The sequence below is a fragment of the Microtus ochrogaster genome, chromosome 15, assembly GCF_000317375.1.
Source record: "Microtus ochrogaster isolate Prairie Vole_2 chromosome 15, MicOch1.0, whole genome shotgun sequence".
Lineage (NCBI taxonomy): Eukaryota > Metazoa > Chordata > Mammalia > Rodentia > Cricetidae > Microtus > Microtus ochrogaster.
The window spans coordinates 18258451-18281035 of NC_022017.1; the positions used below are offsets into that span (position 1 = coordinate 18258451).

Here is a 22585-nt window from a genome sequence, read left to right on the forward strand (position 1 = left end):
CACTTGTGTATGCATGTGCCCATGGAAACTAGAAGAAGATGCTAGATCCCCTGAAATTGGAGTTCCAGGAAGTTGGGAGATTTGATTTTTCAATATGACTATATTCTTTAGTACTGTTAATGTGAATACTTCAACACCTCTGAGTTTGAGGTGGAGAGGAGAAAGCTTCGACAGTGACCTCCAGATAAGGTGCAGGTGCAAAGCACATTTGCACTTGGGTAGGATCAATACTCTCAGGGCCGATCAGCCCCTACTAAAAGCATGTCAGCATCGCGGGATGGTAGGAAAGTATTGAAGGCAGTCATTGTACTTGGTGTAGCTTCAGGACTTCCGACCTGAGAGTTACAATCTCAAATCAAACGTCCACAATTTCCTGTGGCTTTAGTAGGATCACTCCACCTTTGTTCTCACTTAGCTTGATTTAGAGGGATTCTGCAGCAGCCTGTGCCTTGATGAATTTTCCCATCCCTTTTTGCTGCAGAAGACCCAGCAAGCAAACAAGATCTAGGTGTGTACACAGTGCCATATTTTTAGAACAGGTGTTAGTTGTTTGCTTTTAATGAGCCTGACATATTTTTTTGAGCTTATGAAGGAAGAACACGGTTTGCCCTCTTGACCTTTACGTATCTCGGATTAGAGATCAACTGAAATTTATGAGCACAGGCTGAACATGTTTCCTGTGTGAGTTCAGTTCCTCTAATGGAAATAGAGAAGACAGGCAATAGGTTCTGAGGTGAGGGACAGGGTTCCCTGAGTGCCTTGGAAGATAGCTTTAATGGTCAGCAGATTAGCTGACCCACAGTTAAAGAAAGGATTTAACAGGCTGAACTTTATGAGGAATTAATTTCTTATTGCTTTATGAAATAGACATAATTTGATTTTGCTATTAGTTCAGAACAAATGTGCCATGCCTTGAAAGGTGTGCTCATGTAGGGGTGGATGAGCACTGGTCTTGGGATTGAGTGCACTTGCTGCTACTTGCAAAGATGGTTCAGTTATGATTAGCCAGGCACCCAGTGACACTACCCAGCTGTCCGATGACCCTTTCGTGAAAAAGAAGTTCACTGTTATTTCTAAGTAGAAACTACAAACTGAGCGACCTCTCCGGCTCACGGCAGTATTTCTTCACTAAGAGAATCATGCCAGAATGGCTTCTTAGCACGATCTAGGTTATCGGTTATGCATGACAGCACTGACATGCCCTCACTGAGTTCTCATGAGATGCTAGGTGCTTCCTCTGGGACTTCTCATGTGTTATCTTAATGAATCCTCTAAATTGATACCTGGCATTGGCAAAATTTATGTGATATGTTGGTGTACTGATCCATTTTGCAGATAAAACAAGAAATCTTACCGCGGCCACAGCCCTAAGTGCGTTGATGTCTCTTACTGTGTCGGTGGCTGGCAAACCCACTTAGAAGTTGTTTGAATAAGATAGCAAATGCTGGCAAGGATGTGAAGAACAGGGAACCATCAAGGAATGCAAACTGGTGTAGAAATTATTGAAATCAGTGTGGAAGTTAAAAAAAAAAGAAAAAAGAGAAAAGAAAAGAAAAGCAAAGCAAAACAACCCCTCCCCCAATCTAGAGGTAGATATACCGTCTAACTCAAATACTTCTGGACATACACAAAATGGACTCTGTTTCTTACTACAGAGACAATTGCTCATCTAGTAATGTTGCTGTGTTCCCAATATTTCCCAATGGGGAGCAGCCTAGATTCCTATGGTAATGAAAGTGGGGTACCTACACATGTTGAAATTTTATTCAGATGTAAAGAAAAGTATAAATATGAAATTGAGTGAAGTAACTCAGCCCCCAAAGGACAAAACTTACACATTCCCACCCATTCATACATTCAGTCTTTAGACTTGTTTGTTAATGTGGAGTAACTAGAAACTAGAAAGAGACCGTTTTTGGGGTAAAGAAGAAAGGGGCGGGAATAGTAGAACACAGATGGTATGAGGGCCAAAGGGGACTAATGGGGGGGGGCAGAAGAAGGAGTGGGAGGAGAGCTCATTGACACTAAGTACGTCTAAAACAGTGATATAAAAATATCTATATTTAATTGAAATTACCCTCCATAAGGAACCTGCTTCACCTAGAAGCCATAGGTTACCAAATAAAACTCTGAGTGTCGGGTGTGGGATACCTCCTCTAGAGCTGCTGGTAAGGGGTACCCTGGAGACACTCCAAACACTACACCCTATTGCCCTTGCTCTTGATTGCCCCCCAGCATTTGGTCCCTGGTTCTTGGTACTGTTTGGGGGAGGAAACGGAACCTCTGGGAGGTGGGGTCTTGCAGAAGGAAGTACTTCACTGGGGGCCAGCTTTGAGATTTTACAGCCACACCCCACTTCCATTTCTCACTCTCTGCTTCTTTTTTTCTTTCTTTTTATTTTGTTAAATTTTACATACCATTCCCAGTTTCCACTCCCTCCTCTCCTCCCACTCCCACCCCCACCCCCCCATCCATTCCTCAGAGAGGGTGAGGCCTCCAATGGGGAGTCAACAAAGTCTGACACATCACTTGAGACAGGACCAAGGCCCTCCTCTATATATCTAGGTTGAGCAAGGTATCCCTCCAAAGAGAATGGGCTCCGAAAAGGCAGTTCAAGCACTAGAGATAAATCCTGGTCCCACTGCCGGTGGTCCCATAGGCCTCCCAAGCCACACAACTGCCATCCACATTCAGAGGGCCCAGTTTGGTCCCTCACAGGTTCCCCTGCTATCATATCAGTCCAGAGTTAGTGAGCTCCCATGAACTTAGGTCAACAGTTTCTATGAGTATCCCCAGCATGGTCATTGTTTTTTACTGCTGAGTAGTACTCCATTGTGTAAATGTACCATATATATATACCCATTTTCAGTTTATGGGCATCTAGGTTGTTTACAGCTTCTGGCTATTATGAATAATGCTGCTATGAACATAGCTGAACAAATGTCTTGTGGTATAAGTATGCATCCTTCAGATATATGCCCAAGAGTGGTATTTCTGGGTCTTGAGGTAGATTGGTCCCCAGTTATCTGAGAAACCGCCATCCTGATTTCCAAAGTGGTTGTATGAGTTTGCACTCCCACCACGTACTCGTACTCCGCATCCTCTCCAGCATAAGCTCTCATGGGTGTTTTTGACCTTAGCCATTTTGCCAGGTGTAAGATGGTATCTCAGACTCGTTTCGATTTGCATTTCCCTGATGGCTAAGGATGTTCAACATTTCCTTAAGCGTCTATCGGCCATTTGAAATTCTTCTGCTGAGAATTCTGTTTGTATTTTCTTTACTGCCCCTATTTCTAGTCTTGAACTGTTTTAATTGTTTGCTTCACCATTTGATTGTTTTTTTCTTGTTTTTTTTTGGCTTTTTAAAAAGAGATTTGTTTTGATTTCTTCCATTGTTTTTTGTTTGTCTTTCTGTCTATTTCTTTAAGGAAAATTTTCATTTCCTCTTTAAGGCCTTCTATCATCTTTATAAAGCTAGATTTAAGATTCTTTTCTTCTGTTTCTTCTAGGTTAGGATGTTTAGATCTTCCTGTTGTAGGACCACTAGATTCTGGTGCTGCCATATTGCTCTTTAGGTTGATGTATGTATTCTTGCATTGGTGCCTATCCATCTCTTTCTCCAGTTGGTGCAGGCAGTGTCTTTGCCTCTGGTCACTCACCTCTTAGTCCACTCTGTGCAGTCACAGTCTGTTTCCCAGAGAGCTGCTGAGGTCATGGGAGATGGTTGGGTTTAGGGACAGAGTACTACTTGTAGATTATAGGGTCTGATGTGTGTGTGGGTGTTGGAGCAGTCTGTTTTCAGTAGGCTAGTGCTGGTGGTGGGGGGGCCTGGGGTTTTGCTTGGGGCCTAGGGCCTAGAGACTGGCCTGTCTAGCCGGGTGGCTGGTCACTCACCTCTTGGTCTGCCCACTCTCTGCTTCTTTTGTGTGGTTTGGAATATTATCTCTCAACTTCCAGATCCTGCTTCAAGCTTAGGACAGCCAAGACTGTAGGAAAAATGAGCCCAGTGGTCTTTGCTTTAATTTAATAAAAATTTCCATTTTTGCTAAGACAAATCAACAATGGAGAAGATTTCAAATAATTTTAGATTTTGCTGGTGTTCAAAGTTTTTATTGAATTTATCAATTTTAGAAAAGGTTTATTTATTTTTTTGAATTTTATGTAAATGAGTGAATTTTGCCTGACTGTGTATGCCTGTGTAGTATGTGCATGCATTACTTGTGGAGGCCAGAAGAGGGCGTCAGATCCACAGGAACTGGAGCTCCATGCTTGTGAACTGCAAGTAGATACTGGAAATCAAATCCAGGTCCTCTGGAAGAGCAGCCTGTTTTTTAACCTCTAAGCTACCTCTCCCATCCCTGAAGCCATCAATTCTGGAGGGGAAAAAAAAAGTTAAAATTAAAAGTCTGAAGCATGAGGATGGTTTTGAAAGACTAAGTTTCCATGGTTGCAACTCATGTTTTGGAAGCATCAAATGTGGTTGTCTTATCTATGTGGTTCTCACACAGCGCTCTGGGGAGTTCCTCAGTGTTCATGACCACTGGTGCCATTGTTTGACTCACAGATGTCTGTCTTTGGTTTGAAAAGTGTGTGGAGGTATTGCTGGGTGTTGGTGGGCATCTGTGATTTTCTTCACTTTTTTTTCAAAAAAAAAAAAAAAAAAAAAGGGATTGAGTGGCCAGCCATTAAGTGCTTAGCAGTGTAGTATTTTCAGCGTGGGTTTCCAGGATTAAGACAAAGAAAATGTGTCCATGTACTCGGTCGCTCACTGAAATTAGATTCCTCACCAGAGTTCTTCTTAACAGCAATGGATGCCAGGAGCTTCATGACCACATCTCTAGAGTTGTGGACTTTGAGGACTAGTACTTGAATATAGCCATCCACATGAAATATCTCTAGAAAGAATCACTTTTACCTTGAAACATATAATGTCAGTGTGCCAACCCTTCTTATGGCCGATGGTGTCAAGGACATAGACCGCAGAAGTGTATGTATGTGCACTGAGATTTTTAAAGTTGAAATATTGAACGAAAAGAGGGAGGTCTTCTGGAAACCATACTAATGTCTCATGCTCTCAGACATTGTCTCTTCTCTGTGCATTGCCAGAAAAAAAGCAGAAAGATTTAGGTTAATGAGCAATAAATTTTGCGTTGCTATTTCTCGATGAAGGATAGTACGGAGGGCCAGCCTTCCCTAAGCTGGGCTGTGCTTTAGACAGGTGAGACAAAGAAGCCCTTTCTTGTCCTACATACTTAGCTCTCTAAGGGACAAAGTGGTGCATGTCGGCATCTTGGTTTAGACATGTAAAAATGATACACGGAGCAGAATCAAAGCTTTACCCTGATTAATGTGGCATAATTTTCAGTAAAGTAACCTTGAGTAATTATCCTATAATGTCTCCTAAGAAGGTGTCTGCTAGTGTGGTTAGAGTTGTAGGCATGCCCTGGAGAGTCAGCCTGTTTTAGAGCCTGAGAGGCACCCCTCTTCTCTGAGGCTGGCCTGAAGAGGGCCTGGCTTCCTAATTGCCAGTGAGTCTGCCTTAAGAACAATATCTCACACTCGGGAGGCTCCACTTCTCCTTTCAAGGCGCTTTACAAATATCAATTAATTGCTTTGAATGGGAAGCTCTGCAGCTGCAGGGAGAGAAAGGGCTGGCAGTGATTGGCCCATTATCAGTTACAGCTGTTGGAAACGTTCTTCAAAGCGTAATTACAGATCTTCATATATATTTAAAGAAAAAAGGAACGGGAGGAAGGCCACTGAGGGTCTTCTGGAACAAATGACTCTCATCTTCCATTCTGTTTGGAAAGCAGCGGCCGCATTCAACAATTATCCTCCCTGGATGGAGAGAAGCGAAAGTGTTACACAATCCCTATTCCCAAGCAAGAAGACAGAAGAGCTGGCAGATCCCCTTGAAGAAGCCAGTGTTAGTCTTGCACATTCTAGTTTGGGTCTGTTTAGGACTAAACAAAAAATTGTTATCAGTAAAGTGGTGGCTGAGGGTCTTTGCTGAATGCGGCTTTATTTGATGTTTGATCTAATGTTGGCTTTGTTCTTTCTTGCTTCCAGTCTCTGTCCTCCCTCTCTTCCCCATCTTCCCCTCCCTTTCTCTCTCTCTCATCTCCTCCTGCCCCCTCTCTCTTCCCCATATACGAGTCTCCCTGACAGGCAAATATGTTGCTAATTCCATTAATTTTCTTATCAAATCCAGCAAGGTAACCAAAGCTTCCAATTTAGTGATTTATTTTCCGCAGTAAGCTGTGTGGAGTGCGCCTTTCATTCTGTGTAATTGACACCGGAGGGAAAGAGACTTTCAGGAGGGTGTGCACTCAACTAACCGTTTCCATTTCAATTGAATAGTGAGCAAACAATTGGAGTGTCCTCTCGTCGGCTTACGTCATTGAAAGTGATACAGCTAGCAATTCTGCATCTGAATATATACCAATGCTATCTCTGGGGTAGATTCTGACCCCGAAGATATTAAAATAGGAGTATAACTACATCCCTCCATAAGATTTGCTCTCAATAAAATACCTGAGTGTGCCATGTTGATCACATATGTAACGTGACCCTTGCTATTGCACCATCCTGGAGACGATCAGCTTCCCCTTTTCAACCATGAGCTGGATTCTTTGTGGATTAAAGTGGCCCACATAAATGGTGGATTCAGATATGGGAACATTAAATAGAATTTGGTACCAAAGGCAGGGACATGAATACGATCTTTTAACAGCATTTTTTCCGCTTCCTTTCTCACTCCAGCTTCTCCCATGTACCCCTCTCGAATTCATGACATTTTCTATAATTATTATTGTTTATATATTATATATACATACATATACATGCATGCATATATGAACTAGAGTCTAATTAGTATTGCCTACATGTATACATGCTTAGGGTTGACTACTGGGATTGGATCATCTATCAGGGGGCTTGTCCCTGAAGAAGACTGATTCTCCCTTTCTTAGCAGCCATTGATCTAGGAGATGAGCTTTGTGACATCCCCCCCTCCCCATCTTTGTTGGCGTGTTAACTGGTATAGTCATGGTGCAGGTGCAGGCAAGCATATTGTTGATGCAGGTGGGGATTGAAACACTCAGGCTGGGGGGCGGGGGCAGGAGAGAGGAGAGAGGGAGGGAGGGAGAGAGAGAGAGAGAGGGAGAGAGAGAGGGAGAGAGAGAGAGAGAGAGAGAGAGAGAGAGAGAGCGCTGCACTGGAACTGAGGGACATTCGAGGGATGATGTGGAAACCTAGTGAAGTGGGAACTTTCTAGCTTACATGAAAGTGAGCCTAAGGAGGATCAGTAAAATGCAGTACATTTATACAACAAAGCCAACATTAGAGAAAACATCAGATACAGCCATGTGCAGCAAGGTCCAGTGCCAACTGCACAGAATGAAAGGTGCATCCACACAGCTTGCTTTGGTGTGCCATGGCTGCAGCTTCCCTGTCACGACTTGAAGACACAGCTCACAGTAGACATCCTGGTCCTTTTACTCTTACATTCCCTTCTGTCTCCTCTTCTGTGAAGCTCCATGAATCACTTCTTTTTATTTTTAAAGCAACCTTGTCTCACTTTACATACCAACCCTAGTTCCTGCTCCCTCCTCTCCTCCTGCTTTCCACTTTCTCCCCACCCCACCCACCCCTAAGAGAGGGTGAGGCCCCCCATGGGGGTGGCACATCCCTTGAGTCAGGACCAAGGTCCTCCCTCCTCTATCTAGGCTGGACAAGGTATCCCTCCAAAGAGAATGGGCCTAAATGCCCATTCAAGCATTAGGGATAGATCCTGGTCCCACTGCCAGTGGCCCCACAGACTGCCCAGCCACACAACTGTCACCCACATTCAGAGGGCCTAGTTTGGTCCTATGAAGGTTCCACCACTGCCAGTCCAGAGTCAGTGAGCTCCCACTAGCTTAGGTCAGCTGTCTCTGTGGGTATCCCCATCATGGTCTTGACCCCTTTGCTTATATTATTGCTCCTCCCTCTCTTCGACTGGACTCTGGAAGCTCAACTCAGTGCTAGCTGTGTATCTCTGCATCTGCTTTTATCAGTTGTTGGATGAAGGTTTTATGGTGACAATTAAGGTAGTCATCAATCTGAATACAGGGCAAAGCTAATTCAGGCACCCTCTCCAATATTGCTTGGGGTCTTAGCTGGGTTCATCTTTGTGGATTTCTTGGAATTTTCCTAGTGTCAGGTTTCTTGCTAGCCCCATAATGGCTCCCTCAATTAAGAAATCTCTTTCCTGGTTTTCCCTCTCTGTCCTTCCCCCATTTTGGCCATCAAGTTCCCTCGTCTTCTCTTCCCCCTACCCTTTCCCCTCCCTTTCTCTCCTCCCTTCTCCCACTCTACTCCCAATTTTCTCAGGAGATCTTGTCTATTTCCCCTTTCCAGGGAATCCATGCATATCTCTTAGGGTTCTTTCTCCTTGTTACCTAGCTTCTTTGGGGGTCATGGACTATAGGCTAGTAATCCTTTGCTGTATGCCTAACATCCACTTCTGGGTGAGTACATACTATGTTTGTCTTTCTGGGTCTGGGTTACATCACTCGGGATGATTTTATCTAGTTCCATCCATTTGCCTGTAAATTGCAAGATGTCATTGTTTTTTTTACAGCTGAGTAGTACTCCATTGTGTAAATGTACTACATTTTCCTTATCCATTTATCCTGGGCATCTAGGTTGTTTCTAGGTTCTGGCTATTATGAATAATGCTGCTAGGAACATAGCTGAGCAAATGTTCTTATGGTATGAACATGCATCCTTTGGGTATATGCCCAAGAGTGGTATTTCTGCGTCTTGAAGTAGATTGATTCCCAATTTTCTGAGAAAATCTTCATCCTGATTTCCAGTGTGGCTGTACAAGTTTTCAGTCCCATCAGCATGGAGGAGAGTTTCCCTTACTCTGCATCGTCTCCAGCATAAGCAATCATGGATGTTTTTGATCTTAGCCATTCTGACAGGTGTTAAGTTGGTATCTCAGAATCATTTTTATTTGAATTTCCCTGATGGCTAAGGATGCTGAACATTTCCTTAAGCATCTTTTGGCTATTTGAGATTCTTCTGTTGAGAATTCTCTGTTTAGATCTGTACCCTATTTTTTTTTGTTTTTGTTTTTGTTTTTTTTTTGTTTTTTGAGACAGGGTTTCTCTGTGGCTTTGGAGCTCCTGTCCCTGGCACTAGCTCTGTAGACCAGGCTGGTCTCAAACTCACAGAGATCCGCCTGCCTCTGCCTCCCGAGTGCTGGGATTAAAGGCGTGCGCCACCATGTACCCTATTTTTAAATTGGATTATTTGGTACTTTGATTGGTCTAGTTTCTAGAGTTCTTTATATATTTTGGAGATCAGTCCTCTGTCATATGTGAGTTTGGAAGATCTTTTCCCATTCAGTTAGTTGGCTGCCATTTTTTTCTTATTGACTGTGTGTTTTGCCTTGCATAAGCTTCTCAATTTTCAGGAGGTCCTATCTATTTATTGTTGCTCTCAGTGTCTGTGCTACTGGTGTTATATTTAGGAAGCTATCTCCTGCTCCCATGTGTTCAAGGCTACTTCCATTTTCTCTATAATGAGGCTCAGTGTGGCTGGATTTATGTTGAGGTCTTTGATCCATTTTGGACTTGAGTTTCATGCATGGTGATAGGAATCTATTTTCATTCTTCTACATGTTGATATCCAGTTATGCCAGCACCAGTTGTTGAGATGCTTTCTTTTTTTAAATTGTATACTTTTAGCTTCTTCATCAAAAATGGGCCTGTTCTGTGTGTCAATATCATGGGTGGTCAACACCCACTTATGAATATCTTCATTTTTAACAGGTGGGATGGCATTACAGGTGACAGTGTTGAGTCTCTTCCAGTTTAGTTGTTGAATAAGGATACCCTTGGTAGGATCAGATAGGATGTATTTTTTTTAACAGCATTGGTGAAATGGGTCAAAAATTCAGGAAATGGTTCTGCAGCCTGCTGGACAAGATTGTGGAAATAGCCTACACTATCCTGGAGCATACAAAGTTTGAGGGCCTGGAAGGCTAGGTTGGACACTTGTTGGAAATAGGCATGCAGTCAATCATGGATTGTGATACAGGATCAATGTATTGTCCATGGCCAGTAGGCATGTCAAAGGTGACATTAAGTCAAAATTGCAAATTTATATGGGCTTGGGTCTCTGCTGCATCATCATATGCAGTGCGCCATTGGAGGAAACTGAGGGGTCAAGGACCTGCCTTCAACAAGGAGATCCAGTCATAATGGGTTTGAAGCTTCCTGACTCATTTGTCTGAGTACTTACTCAAAATAACAAGAATCCAGGTAGCTTTGGTTGCCCCTCATAAACCCCTGTATGGTTCCCAGTCTGCTCCTGGCCCTGCTGCCGCTGGGAGGGCACATGGCTGACAAGGTCAACATCACTGGAGCCTCCAGACTCCACAGGGATGGGATGCACTCAGAAGAGCTCAAACATATCAAGAATGGACTGGAACCACAGATGTTAGACCCGACAATGACCCTCCTCATTCAGTGGCAAACACAAGTGCTTGGCCCTGCCCTGAAGTTGAAAGTGAGGACATATTCACCACATCTTGTCTCACTGTGACGTACAAGGAAGACACCATGGGAGCTGGTGCCTCCTTCCAGCACTAACTGGGCAGCCTTGAGTTGAGAGAGCATGCATGGAACCAAGGATATTCCGAGAGGGGCTGATCCCCCTCAGTGCCCTCTGACTCTCCCTAAAACAGTGATGACCCTGCTGCTGCTTCTGGAGTATCCAGGGGAGGGGAGGAAGTTGAGAGGGGATGAACTCTCCCTGCTGGGGGCTCCTTCTCAATAGGAATGCGAAGGGGCAACTCCAGAAGACACAGTTCCATTGAGTCCAAGTGGGAGGCAGCAATGGAGGCAGAACAAGGGGAGAAGGATGCTGATGGCTGGTTGAAAAGGCCTTCAACAGCCCCTTGCGACAGGAGGTCATTACTCTCACTGGGTCCCAGCAGCAGATGCTGGCTGGGCAAACTCTCTGAATGATTTAGGCAGGGCAACTCCAGGCTGTCTGCATTATTCTTTGTGAGGAAGGAGGTCCCAGGGGCCAGGGGAAGGGTCATGGGATGGGGGCTGATAGCAGGGCAGGGTCCTGTGCTTACACACTCCTGGATGTCAGAGACCCAGGCTTGTCAACTTTCACATGAAGTACATCCGTTGTCTCCAAAATGTGCTCTGAAGTAATGTACTCTACCTTAGCCACAAACATGTTCTCCCTGTCAGGCATCTCTAAAGCCGTGGCTTTGTGGACATCACTGATAGTAGAAAAGGGAATGCAGAATTGAGGGCGGATAGCTTAGGTGGTACGAAGAACTCCAAGTGACTTCCTCCTCCTCCTCCTTCACTTTGGAGAGGAGGCAACACTTCTCCCAGTGAGCTGCCCTCTTCTCCCTGAGGTCAGTCCAGCCGCACCTCCTCCATGACCCTCCTTCACTCCTGCTGAATCAGGGGCAGCTTCTTCATCCCCCATAAACTGAGCAACTCTTCCTTCTGTACAATTTCTGCTTCGTCTTACAAAGTTTCCCCTCCATGACTCAGTTACAGCCTCTCAAAGTGGTGAGTTCATCTCTCCCCAGGGGATGCGCCATCACTAGCCAAACCCCTACCACCTGTCCCAGCACCGCCAGAGGAGTTGGAGTTGCTGTTTCCACCTAGGACTGGAGGGCCCCGTGTGGTCTCCAGAGACAGAACTAGGGAGGAAGTGTCAATGGCTCCTTGTCACTGCCTCATACAGAACTCTGACTGAGTGACCCCACTGAGTGGAGGGAAAAGCATTTCTTGCAGCTTTGAGGACATTGTAAAAAAGGAAGAGACTGAGGAAGGTAGCTAGGTTCTCAGAAGATAGAGGTGGGCCCAATGCAGCCAGGACCCCACCCACCCTGCAGCTGGCAAGGGACAAGTCATGTGGTGGTGTAGTCTCCACAACAAGGCTCGGTGGGGCAAAGACAGTTAGAGAGAGTGAGCCCAAGGCCTGGGCCACCGCAGCTTCGAAGTGCTGCAGGAAAATCTCAACAAAATGGCCAGAAAAGTCATGTGGGAGTGTCATATATCAATCTGTTGATTTCATTGGTTGAGTAATAAACAAACTGCTTGGGCTCATAGCTTAGAACATAGGTAGGTGGAGTAAACAGAGCAGAATGCTGGGAGGAAGAGGAAGTGAGGTAAGATGCCTCAGACAGAGACGACATGCTCCCATCTCCAGGGCGGACACGAGAGCTCTGCTCTCTGAGGCACACGTGATAAAGCTCCGACCTGGGATGGACGTAGGCTAGAATCTTCCCTGGTAAGACCGGTGCTCACAGATTATTAGAGATGGGTTGATCCGGATATCAGAATTAGCCAGTAAGGGCTAGAGCTAAAGGGCCAAGCAGTGTTTAAATGAATACAGTGTCCGTGTAATTATTTCGGGGCATAAGCTAGCTAGGCAGACGGGGTGCTGGGGATGCAGCCCCACCGCTCGTATTACTACAGAAAAGGCAGATTCTGCTCCAGGCTCTGTGTATTGTGGGTGGGAGGCCAGGTAGAGGAAAAACCGGTGGGCAAGATCCAGGGCAGCGGCCCTTGCATGGGACTCACAGAACTCATGCCAGCTTGGGGCAGAGGGTGGTGGCAATGCTGGCAGAGAAGGGAAGGCCCCATCTTCCAGGGAAGGGGCACAATTCACGATGGGCTCCAGGAGGAGCTCGTGAGGAGTGGCAGCAAAGAAGAAAGCGGCCAGAGGACACAGGGTGAGTGGCAACAACTACATCTCGTTCCACACCCTCAGCTCCAGGGTCAAGCTGGTGGAAGTAGCCGCCATTTGAGGAGAATGCTTCAATCCCAGAAGGGAAATGTGATTCAACCACAGCCGAATGGCCAAAGAATTTCTGTGAATTAAGAGACTGGCCACCTCTCTAATGGCTTTTAACAGGTGGTCATGTAATTGGATTAGTTGAGAAGAGAGACAAGGAGAGAAAGTCCAACAGCCCACACTCGGAAGAGCGGTTGGGACTCCCTGTAAAGTAGAGAGTGTCCAGACAATCCCAGAGAGTCTCCGACAGTGAGGGAGTCCGCAGGAGGACAAGGACTGAAGGGAATGGGAAGGTAGCGTTTGCAGGCTCAGTGTGCTGCTTATAGCGAGGGACTTCCTTGGTTTGTCAGACTGCGGCCCTATGCTCACACAGAGTCTCTGGGTGAAAAGGACCTGTTGGAGAGTCCTTTATGGGTTTTACCTCCTGGGTTGTCTGCTCTTATGTGGAGGTACCAGGACAAACCAAGTCACGATGGAGAGTTCCTAACCAAGACGACAAACAGGGGAGAGAAAAGAAAATACAGGACACAGAGGCCCAAAAATGTGAGCCTATTTCCACGCTGACCAAAGGTCAGAGTTGGAACTTACCTCTATTCCTTCAAGGTTATTGTGTTTCTACCTCAAACAAAAAGTCCCACCTAGATTTAGATCAGAGAGTTCTGTTCTCTCAAAATTATTGTCAATAGGTGTGGCTAATGGCCAGACCCTGTATTGCAGGAATAGAGAAGTAGATATGTTTCTACCTCAAACAAAAGTCTGAGGATCCAACTAAGATCCCAGCTACTTTAAGGAGATAATATTGGAAAAAATTCCACCCAGGGAGTGGTTTGCCTACAGAATGTATTGATCTAGGGTGTAAGTGAAAAGCTTTTATGGCCCAATAAACCTCTCTACTAACACAATAATCCAAATCAGATCAAATCAAACCAAACTAGAAAAAGCCCAGGTTTAATGGATGCCAGCATTCCTGGGTGGCCTTCCAGGCCCCCCAGAGATGGAGACAGGAAGGAAGACCAGGAAAACTACATGTGTTCATTTTCTGGGGGGCAGTTTAAATAGCCTGTGGGAGTGGTCTTGACCTTCTCTGGGGAGGGGTCACCATTGTGTCATGGTGACATAAAACTAGCACAGTGGGTTATTAAAAAAAGTCAGGAAGTCGTTGGAGAAATGTGTTGGTTTGGTTATGAGGTAATGTGGAGAGGATACATGGGGACCTTATAGGATCACATTTCACATATGAAATTCTCAAGAATAAAAAGTATAAAAAATGAAAGAGTTTAATTGGGAGCTTCCTTCCAGTTCCAGAGGTTTAGTTTATTGTCATCATGGCAGGGAGTATGGCATCATGCATGGCACTAGGGCAATAACTGGGAGCTACATCCTGATCCACAGGCTGGGGAACCTGTGCCTGGCTTGGGCATTTGAAATACCAAAGCCTAGCCCTGTGACATACTTTCTTCAACAAGGCCACACCCATTCCTTCTCATCCTTCTTAAATAGTGCCACTCCCCATTGACTAAGCATTCAAATATATGAACCTATGGGATCCATTATTATTCAAACCACCTTACTATACATCAAATATAGTAAGGTTTCTTACCTTAAACAGCCTGCATCCTGTCCTATGATCTCATAAAGAAGAAAGAAAAAGTAAAAACTTTCCCTCAAACCCGTTAAACAATGTAGCTTCAGAACTTACCAAAATTATATATCTGGCTATTGTTAAGACACTTAGGCACTTAAGGGTGACTCTATTGAGACAGTCCTACAAGCGGGTGTCTTATCCTTCTCCTAAACACCGAACTCATTCTCCTCCACCCTCTTCTGTAATATCTGTACTTTACTCTATGCTAAAAGATTTCCTTAATCAATAAACCCATGTTTGCTTTGTATTGACTCGTCTTGAGATTCTTCTCTGTAGTGATCGAGAGCCACAGCTCCGCTCTGGGAGAGCTCACGTCTGTTGGAAGGCATGCATCTAATTGTTGTATCATTGCCACCATACTCTCAATATTGCTCTGGTTAACGCAGAGCAAACCCATGGCACACAATGCTTATGGAGATTAAGCATCCTTCACCATGCTCAGATGCTGGAGGGCTAGTTAACCTTCCTGCCTGCTTTGGCTGGGCAGGGTTCAAACTAAGTTTTAAATTCAGAGCCTGGAGATCAGAAACGGTTTTCTAATCAGTGTGCTATTCTTCCTCTAGACTTACATTTTTGGGAAGAAATAATCCCCTACACCCTTAAGTGTTAAATATAAATCATGCCTTGAATTACACCATACCCAAACCCTTGAATTAGTTTTTGGTACTTAAAACTTCAAAGAAAACTCTATTAAAAACGAAATCACTTCTCTCATGATATATTTCTTAGGAATGACGATATTTTGACAATTTAGTACTTCCCTCCCGATTCCTGTCTTTCCCCTACCTCCCACTTACAGCTCCTCTCAGGGACCAGTAAAAGAGCTTTCCCTGTGGAGGCTATCTGCAGAGCCGGAGCTCTGAAACCTAGTGAGGAGTGTGCAAAATGATTTAGACATTTGTTTGGGCTTTTAATCTTTGCTCATCTACACGCACTTCCAAAATAAAACCCAGTGAAGTATGTGCCCTATAAATCTGCTTGTTCTCTCTCTGCTCCAGAATATTTCAGACAGCACTTGACACTTGTAATCAGCGCTGGGCTTAGGTGCTGCCTCCTCCTGACCCAGTCATGCCACCGCCCACTTCCCTTTCCAATTTCAATGGCATAAAAGGGGGTGAGGCCCGAGGGTACTGACGGGGGGAGCATGGCTGTCACAGAAGGCAAAGTCTACCTAGGTTAGATGAGCCCATCCCCACAACTACAGCCTGCAGGTCTGAGTTAGGAGAAGGCCAAGTTGGGAAGGCACTTAGTGAACCTTGCAAACCTTGTAAATTAGGTTGTGTGTGTGTGTGGGGGGGGGGATTATTAAACTCTCCGAGATACAGCAAAAGCTATGTGTATGTTCGTAGTGGTGTGGCCCAAACGTTGTTCGAGGATATCAAAGACTTTTGGAACTTATTTACAAACAGGTGGGGCTTCGAAGATTAGGAAAACATTCAGCTTAAAGAAAGACTATTTGGGAACTTGAGAAAAGGGGAAAACTAGAAAGTCATGATGGAGTAACTGTTTGCGATGCTGGTAGGCTGTGTGACAGGTGAAGTGATGCTCTGGGCTAGAGAGGCAGCTCGGTTGGTAAAGCGTCTGATATCTCGAACCTGATTTCCAGAATTCATATTAAGACAAAGAAGCGTGGTTGTATTCCCTGTGCTGGGGAGTTGGAGACAGGTGAATCCTTGGAGATCACTGGCCAGTCTGTCTAGTCTCCTTGGTGCTTTTGTGACCAGTGAGAGACCCTTGGCTCCTAAGAATAACATCTGGTTGCCCTCTCATCTCCACACACATGGATACACATGCGTGCGTTTGCTGCTCACACATGCGCACCTGCACACAAGTGTGCACTCCCCAGGAGTCCAGTTAAGAGAAGGTAAATAAAGGAAACGTGAGCCAGAGAGTATAAAGAAGAAACTGTGTGCCACCCTTGCAATCATCGTGGCTTCTGAGTCTTCTCTGTGCTGTGACTCCTGAAGATGCCTTTTGCGTTTGATGCATGGGAAAATAGTCTTGACAGTGCAGTGGTTTGAATAATAAACTAAACTAATAATCAATTTTTTTGGCTGCTGATTAGTTTAATTTTAGTTAATCCATAAGATCCTCCAGCCTTCAATCTAACATGGAACCAAATAGCTCCTACATGTTAACAATAAACTATTTTAAAAGTAAATCAAAATAGGCACTAGTAGGCGAGTCTTGCGGAGAAGGAAGACATTCACACAAGCAAGCTCTGTGGAATTTCCAAGTGACTGTCAGTGTGCTTTTCAAGGGTGAGCAACATCTCAAGAAACTAGTTGGGACCTAGCTAGAGGGATGCATTCTCTCTCTCTCTCTCTTTCTCTCTCTCTCTCTCTCCCTCTCTCTCTCTCTCTCTCTCCTCTCTCTGCTTCCAAGTTATCAGTCTGTGTCTTTGGCGTCTGAAGGTGACCCTGACTTCAAAGGGCAATGGGAATTGGATCTGGTGAGAACCTGGGAGTGGAAAATATATGATCTTTCAGGAAAAGGTCATTCCATGCCGTATAGGAGCTCAACTTGTATTTTGATTAAATTCTTTTCAGTGCGACTGACGAGCTAATTGCTTCCTCAGCTTCTTGGCTCAGCACCGCTTACTGACATAGAATGCCTACCGAGGGCATGGAAGCCTCAAGGTGTGTATCCTTGTATGTAAAATAATTAATATTAATAATAACTAGCCATAAATTGTAACCAGGGTGGGTCAGACGGCCTTTCCTTCTTTCAGAAACTTCTTTATGTACTTAGTTATTCAAGAGGTAGAGGTGATACCACAGCCATAAAATGACATTTGAAACTAAATGACTGATCTTGGAGGGAAGTTTAAATAATTTACTCAACAAGGGCACTGCCTTTCACGCATATCAGATTGGAAGCTTTAAATGGCATTTGTTATGTCAAAGAAAACTTTGTCTGTCTGTAGTCGTGCTGAGTCCGGCCTCCTCTTGGCCTCACTCCTAAGAACGCGCCCATTAATCACCTGTGCTCACTGCTATCGCTGGTAATTAGTCTTTTAAGTTGCATCCAGATGGAAAGTATAAATTGCTAGAAGTTTCCTGCCAGGCACAAGAGTAGATGATTCATGAGCCCGTGGCATTTCCCTGTGCTTTGTCCCTGATAAGCAGATCTAAGGAGCATGTGGTTCACAAGACGAACTTCACGCGACTGTAACAAGCACTGACTCTCACTTCTGGTGCCTGGAAATGCAGAAGGCCAAATTCTTTAGGCATTGGTAGACATGCTTTAATCCCGTCACTGTCCCCACCTCTCTGGGTTTCCTAGTGTTGTCTCCCTTTGGGTGAGCAGCCTGTCACTCCGACCACTTCTCTGTCTGCGATGAACAGAGTGTGGCCTGCGATCTCTTTGCTGTGGGCAGTGAGAGGGGAGGAGGAAGAGGGGGAGCGAGATCCAATTGAATATCTCTCAGTGGGTATTTAACTTCGAGCACATGTATCATCTAACTGTCTTCCTGTTCTTAGAAAGCCACTTCCTATACCTCTGTCTTCAGTGTCTAGTGGACCCTAGATAAGCCCTTGTCACCCCCAGGATCTTCCCATATCTGTAACCAGGCAGCTCAAGGTGAAATATGGATAGCGCTATATAGTGACGATGGCTACACACATAAATGAGTAAGAAATCCCATTTGGGCTAGCTTCAGCAGTCATCGACTTGTTTTCATATAAGTGGGAAGGTATGGGGAGAAGATTTAGGCCAGCTTGGATCTAAGCATTCAAGTTCTGTCCCCAGGGATCATCGTTCCTCTCGAGATTGATGACGAGATGAGACACGGCACTCGTAACCAGGCTTACAGCATCGGATGCTCTTACTAGCAGTGAGAGAGAAGGAGGGAACATTCATTATGTTAACGACAGTGAAAACTTCAGCCTGGCAGGGTTAGTCCTATGTTCATATGAAGGATTGTTATCCAGGTTATATCCACTTAAATTACTTGGGCTAGCAGGTCGTAGCTGAGGCAGCCATTCCTGTCGATACTGAGCCTCAGAAGTGGTCCCAAAACTGCTCAGCACCTCTCCTACCCACTCAGGTTCAAGGTGTGCTCCCACTCTTAGCAACAGACAGTCTTGACCATCTTCTCTACTACCAAGCTTCCGCACTTATGCCTACCTTAACTGCAGCCTTCTCTGCCTCTCAGGGATGATTGGTATTTCTATCTTACAAAGGCAGCGGAAGCTGACCAGTGGAGAGCTACCTCCAATTTCTTGCTCCCTAACCCTTATGCAACGTAAAGACTCTGCCTTTACTCAGGGCTGGTGCCGTCACCTGTTCTTCCCTGACTCTGGCATCTAGACACATAGCATCCCCTTATTCCATGTACATTCCTAGTCCACTGCCTTCTCCACCCTGGAACCTTCCTGATCATGTTCTTTAACCAAGTAACACTGCCCATTGGTCCTGGCTTGTCTCTAGCTATCACCCTGAGGTTTCCTTTCTTTTAAGTTCCGCTTCCCTCCAGTGATCAAGCTTGTTATCTCTATGCCTCACTTATTTCTCTTTAGGACCAAGCAGCAGACGCTTGCAAGGGGCTGATCATGATAATATGGGCATGGTGTAATGTAATCAGCTAAAAAAAAAAAAAAAAGGGAAGGCCCCAAAGCTGTTATCAAGAGTGAAGATCCTCACAGGTGCAAGAAAAGTTAGCACATTAAAGGAATATCCCAAACACGCTTGGCTGTAGCTATAAGACAGAGCTACCTACTAGAACTATGCTTTCTAGAAAAAGACCATGGTTATAGTCAACCCAAGACCATCTGGAGAGCACCAGTGGAGAAAATAACCAAAAACCAGTGGTCAAAGAGGAGCTAAGGGGTGGAAGGTCTGGTGGAGTCATTGTGGCTAGCCCCCTGAGCTGCAGGAGAGGGTGAGAAGCGGAGGGTGGACAGAGAAGGGCGGAGCTGCTAACGTTCCTTTCTTCCCCCTGTGGGATCGTGGTACCTTTTTTATTGTTGATCATTCTTAACCTGTGAATTCTTTTCCACCATGTGCTTTATTTCTATGGAAGCGTTCTTCAACTAACAGGTCAAACTCATCACTGTGGAGCTGTATTCTTTTCATGTCTGGGTTTGTAATTACCCCTTTGTTGATGTGACAATTTAAACTTTGTCTACATCCTTCCTAAGGATCTATTCTTCCCATGTCTTGTTTAACTCATGGCAGAATCTCTGTATTAATCACAGTCCTAGCATATGGGGCTTTATAATACAGCAAGGGTTCACGAAATACATTCTGAATCATAGACTGAAATTGCATGTTCTTGTTTAAAAATCTTAGTGTTCCATCATCCAAACTCATGTTGAAGTCATAAACCTCAAAATGGTAAGATGTAGGGTAGTTTGGAAGGATAGTAAGTGATGAAGGGAGAGCCTCCATTAATGCTTTTATATACTTGATCTTAATCAAATAGTTATGAAATAATAGGATTAATAATTTCCTAAAGGAGGCCTGATAGTGGGCTTTGTGGTGTGGGCCTCAATACCAGTTTCTGGGAGGCTGATGTGGAAAGGTCACTTGAGTTCATAGGTTTGAGACCAACCTAGGTAACACAGCATAAACCCATGTCAATAATAATAATAATAATAATAATAATAATAATAGTAATAATAATAATGATGATGATGATAATAGACAATATAACAACTATAAAATTACACAAGGGAGCTTGTTTGCTCCTTTGTGAGTAAGGGTGAAGAGCAAAGACCTCATCTGTGACTAAGGGACCCTACTGCTAAACAAATCCAGAGCTGTGTGGTCTTGGACTTTCCAGCCTCTCAAACTGTGAGAAATAACTTTCGATTGTTGATTATTCACCTAGTTTATGATGCTTTGTTGCAGCAGCACAGAAGGAAGCAATGCAATCAAAGTGTTAGTAGACGTTTTGGAAAGCCCCACATTGGGCGCTGTATGCTGCCGGGAAATTAGAGTCTCCTCTCAGAATTCTTAGTATCATCAATGAAAGGATTTAAGAAAGGACTCAGAAAAAAAGTCAAGGACAGTTTATCAGAGTTGTAAAGAAAATCCCCAGGGCAGGCAAGTTATAAATCTCAGCAGCTGCCAAGAGGAGGAAGATGAAGGAAGAGGAAGAGGAAGAAAAGGAGGAGAAGATGAAGAAAGAAGGAGGAGAAGAAGAATAGAGGAGGAGGAGGAGAGGAAGAGGAACAGAAAGAATAAGAATAAGAAGAGGAAGAGGAAGAGGAAGAGGAGGAGGAGGAGGAAGGAAGAGGAGGAGGTAGAAGAAGAGGAAGAGAAAGAAGAAGAGGAAGAGGAGGAAGAGGAAGAAGAGGAGGAGGAGGTGGAAGAAGAGGAAGAGGAAGAAGAAGAAGAAGAAGAAGAGGAAGAAGAAGAAAAGAAGAAGCTACACCTTTTTGAGTTAGGCATGGAGGTTCAGCAGAGAAGCCACATGAAAAGGGAGGTAGCTTCAGAGAAAGAGAAAGCCTAGGTGGGCTCTGGCCAGAATCTTATAGAAAGAGACAGAAAGGAAGAAAAGGGAAAAGCCAGAACTCAGAAAAGTAAGCAGACCTAATACAACCTCATGTTGGAAGAGTTGTACCCAGGAGTGACTGTACCCAGAGTTCAGGGCTATAACCTAAGAGAGATCCCTATGAGGGCCTCCGGAAAAACTAGTTCCTGTTTATGTAAGGGCACACTGTTCCAGTGAAGGCCAGGATTGCCGGAAGCTAACCCTTCAAGCTTTTCTACTTAGACATAGGCATGGGGACCTGCTGGACCACTGGCCAGTGCTGAAGTAAAGAGGAACGTGTGCCTGTTTAGGATATCCCAGGAGCGCTCACCGCAGATATCGTTATCACCCTAGGTTCAGCCTGCTAGAGGCTGTCGGTGCCGGGGCAGAGGCGTTCCTTCAGTGCTGGTCTGCATTCGGTGGAGCATCGTTGTCAGGACTTGAGAGGAGACTTTGTTCCTGTCCTGCGAATGGGTGCGGACAGCTAGCACACGCTTTTCCTGGCCAGCTCACCCACCTCCCCTCAGGCTCCCCCCCCCCCCCCAGTTCAAGTTCCAAATACCTGGCACTTGGCACAAGCACCCCAGCCTCAGGACTGGAGCCAGGGGTCACATTGCTTTCTCACTCATCCCAGGGTCTGAGCCTTGCCCTGCACAGAACCGGCTGCCTTTGCCATCTGCTGCGGGGTCTCCTCCCGCACACCCTGTTGCCTCCTCCCAGCGTGCTCAGCGCTGTGCGTCTTAAAGTACCAACTCTGAAACTCACGGAGCAATTCACAGACTTCTGCAATTTTACAGGATTCGCGCCACTTCTTCTGTCACCAACCATCAGTCGCCAGCCACCGTAATTAGTTAATTGATTGATTAATTCATATGTAATCTGCTAAGTGCTGCGGTTAGAAATAGATTTTCTCTAAAGTTTAATGAAGCTTCAGCTTCAAAATTTTCAGTCTCTGGACCTGTTCCAAAGCCCTAGATGAGTGGTCACACAGTTATGTGTTTTTGTAAAATGTGTAAAAGTTAGCTGTGATCCACGCTTGGGCAGAACAGACTCTTTTCTACTGACTTTTCAGGTGCGTCCCTTCTCTACTGTTATGCCGCAGACATGCTGGGGTAAAGAAAAGTCATCCTGAGAATACATTTTGTTTGGGTCTGAGTACATGCCTGTGGTTTTTCAAAGTCATTTCCACGAGTGTTTAAGACATTGCTCCTCAGCCTGCGCTACGATGGACTTGAGTCCTGCTGTGTTGGGCCTGTGTGAACTTTGCTGACACTGGGATGTGAAGGCAGGGGGCCAGAGCTTGTAAGACGATGTGACCTTGTTCCACACGTTCTTCCACAAAAAGAATGTGGACAGAGGTCAAAACAATTTGAAATGTACAGAACAGAGCTAATGTGTAGAACATACCCTGTTGTAGGATGTTTGTATGCTGTGTGAAGGTGTATTGCTATGGTCGGTATAATCAAAAGCTGAATGGCCAATAGCTAGGCAGGAGGTATCGGTGGGATTTTCGGGGAGAGAAAGGAAGAGGAGGAGGAATCTAGGTGCACAGGAAATGTCAGGAGAGACAGAGAAAACAGGAGGTGCAAGATGGAAGGGACGTAACGCTACGTTATAGAATGTAGGTTAATATAAAT

The 22585-nt window shown here is 44.9% G+C and overlaps 1 pseudogene; it reads right to left on the reverse strand.

Annotated features, from left to right (window-relative positions):
- Positions 1-10293: 10293 nt before the first annotated feature.
- Positions 10294-12834, reverse strand: LOC101982589 (annotated as a pseudogene).
- Positions 12835-22585: the final 9751 nt, after the last annotated feature.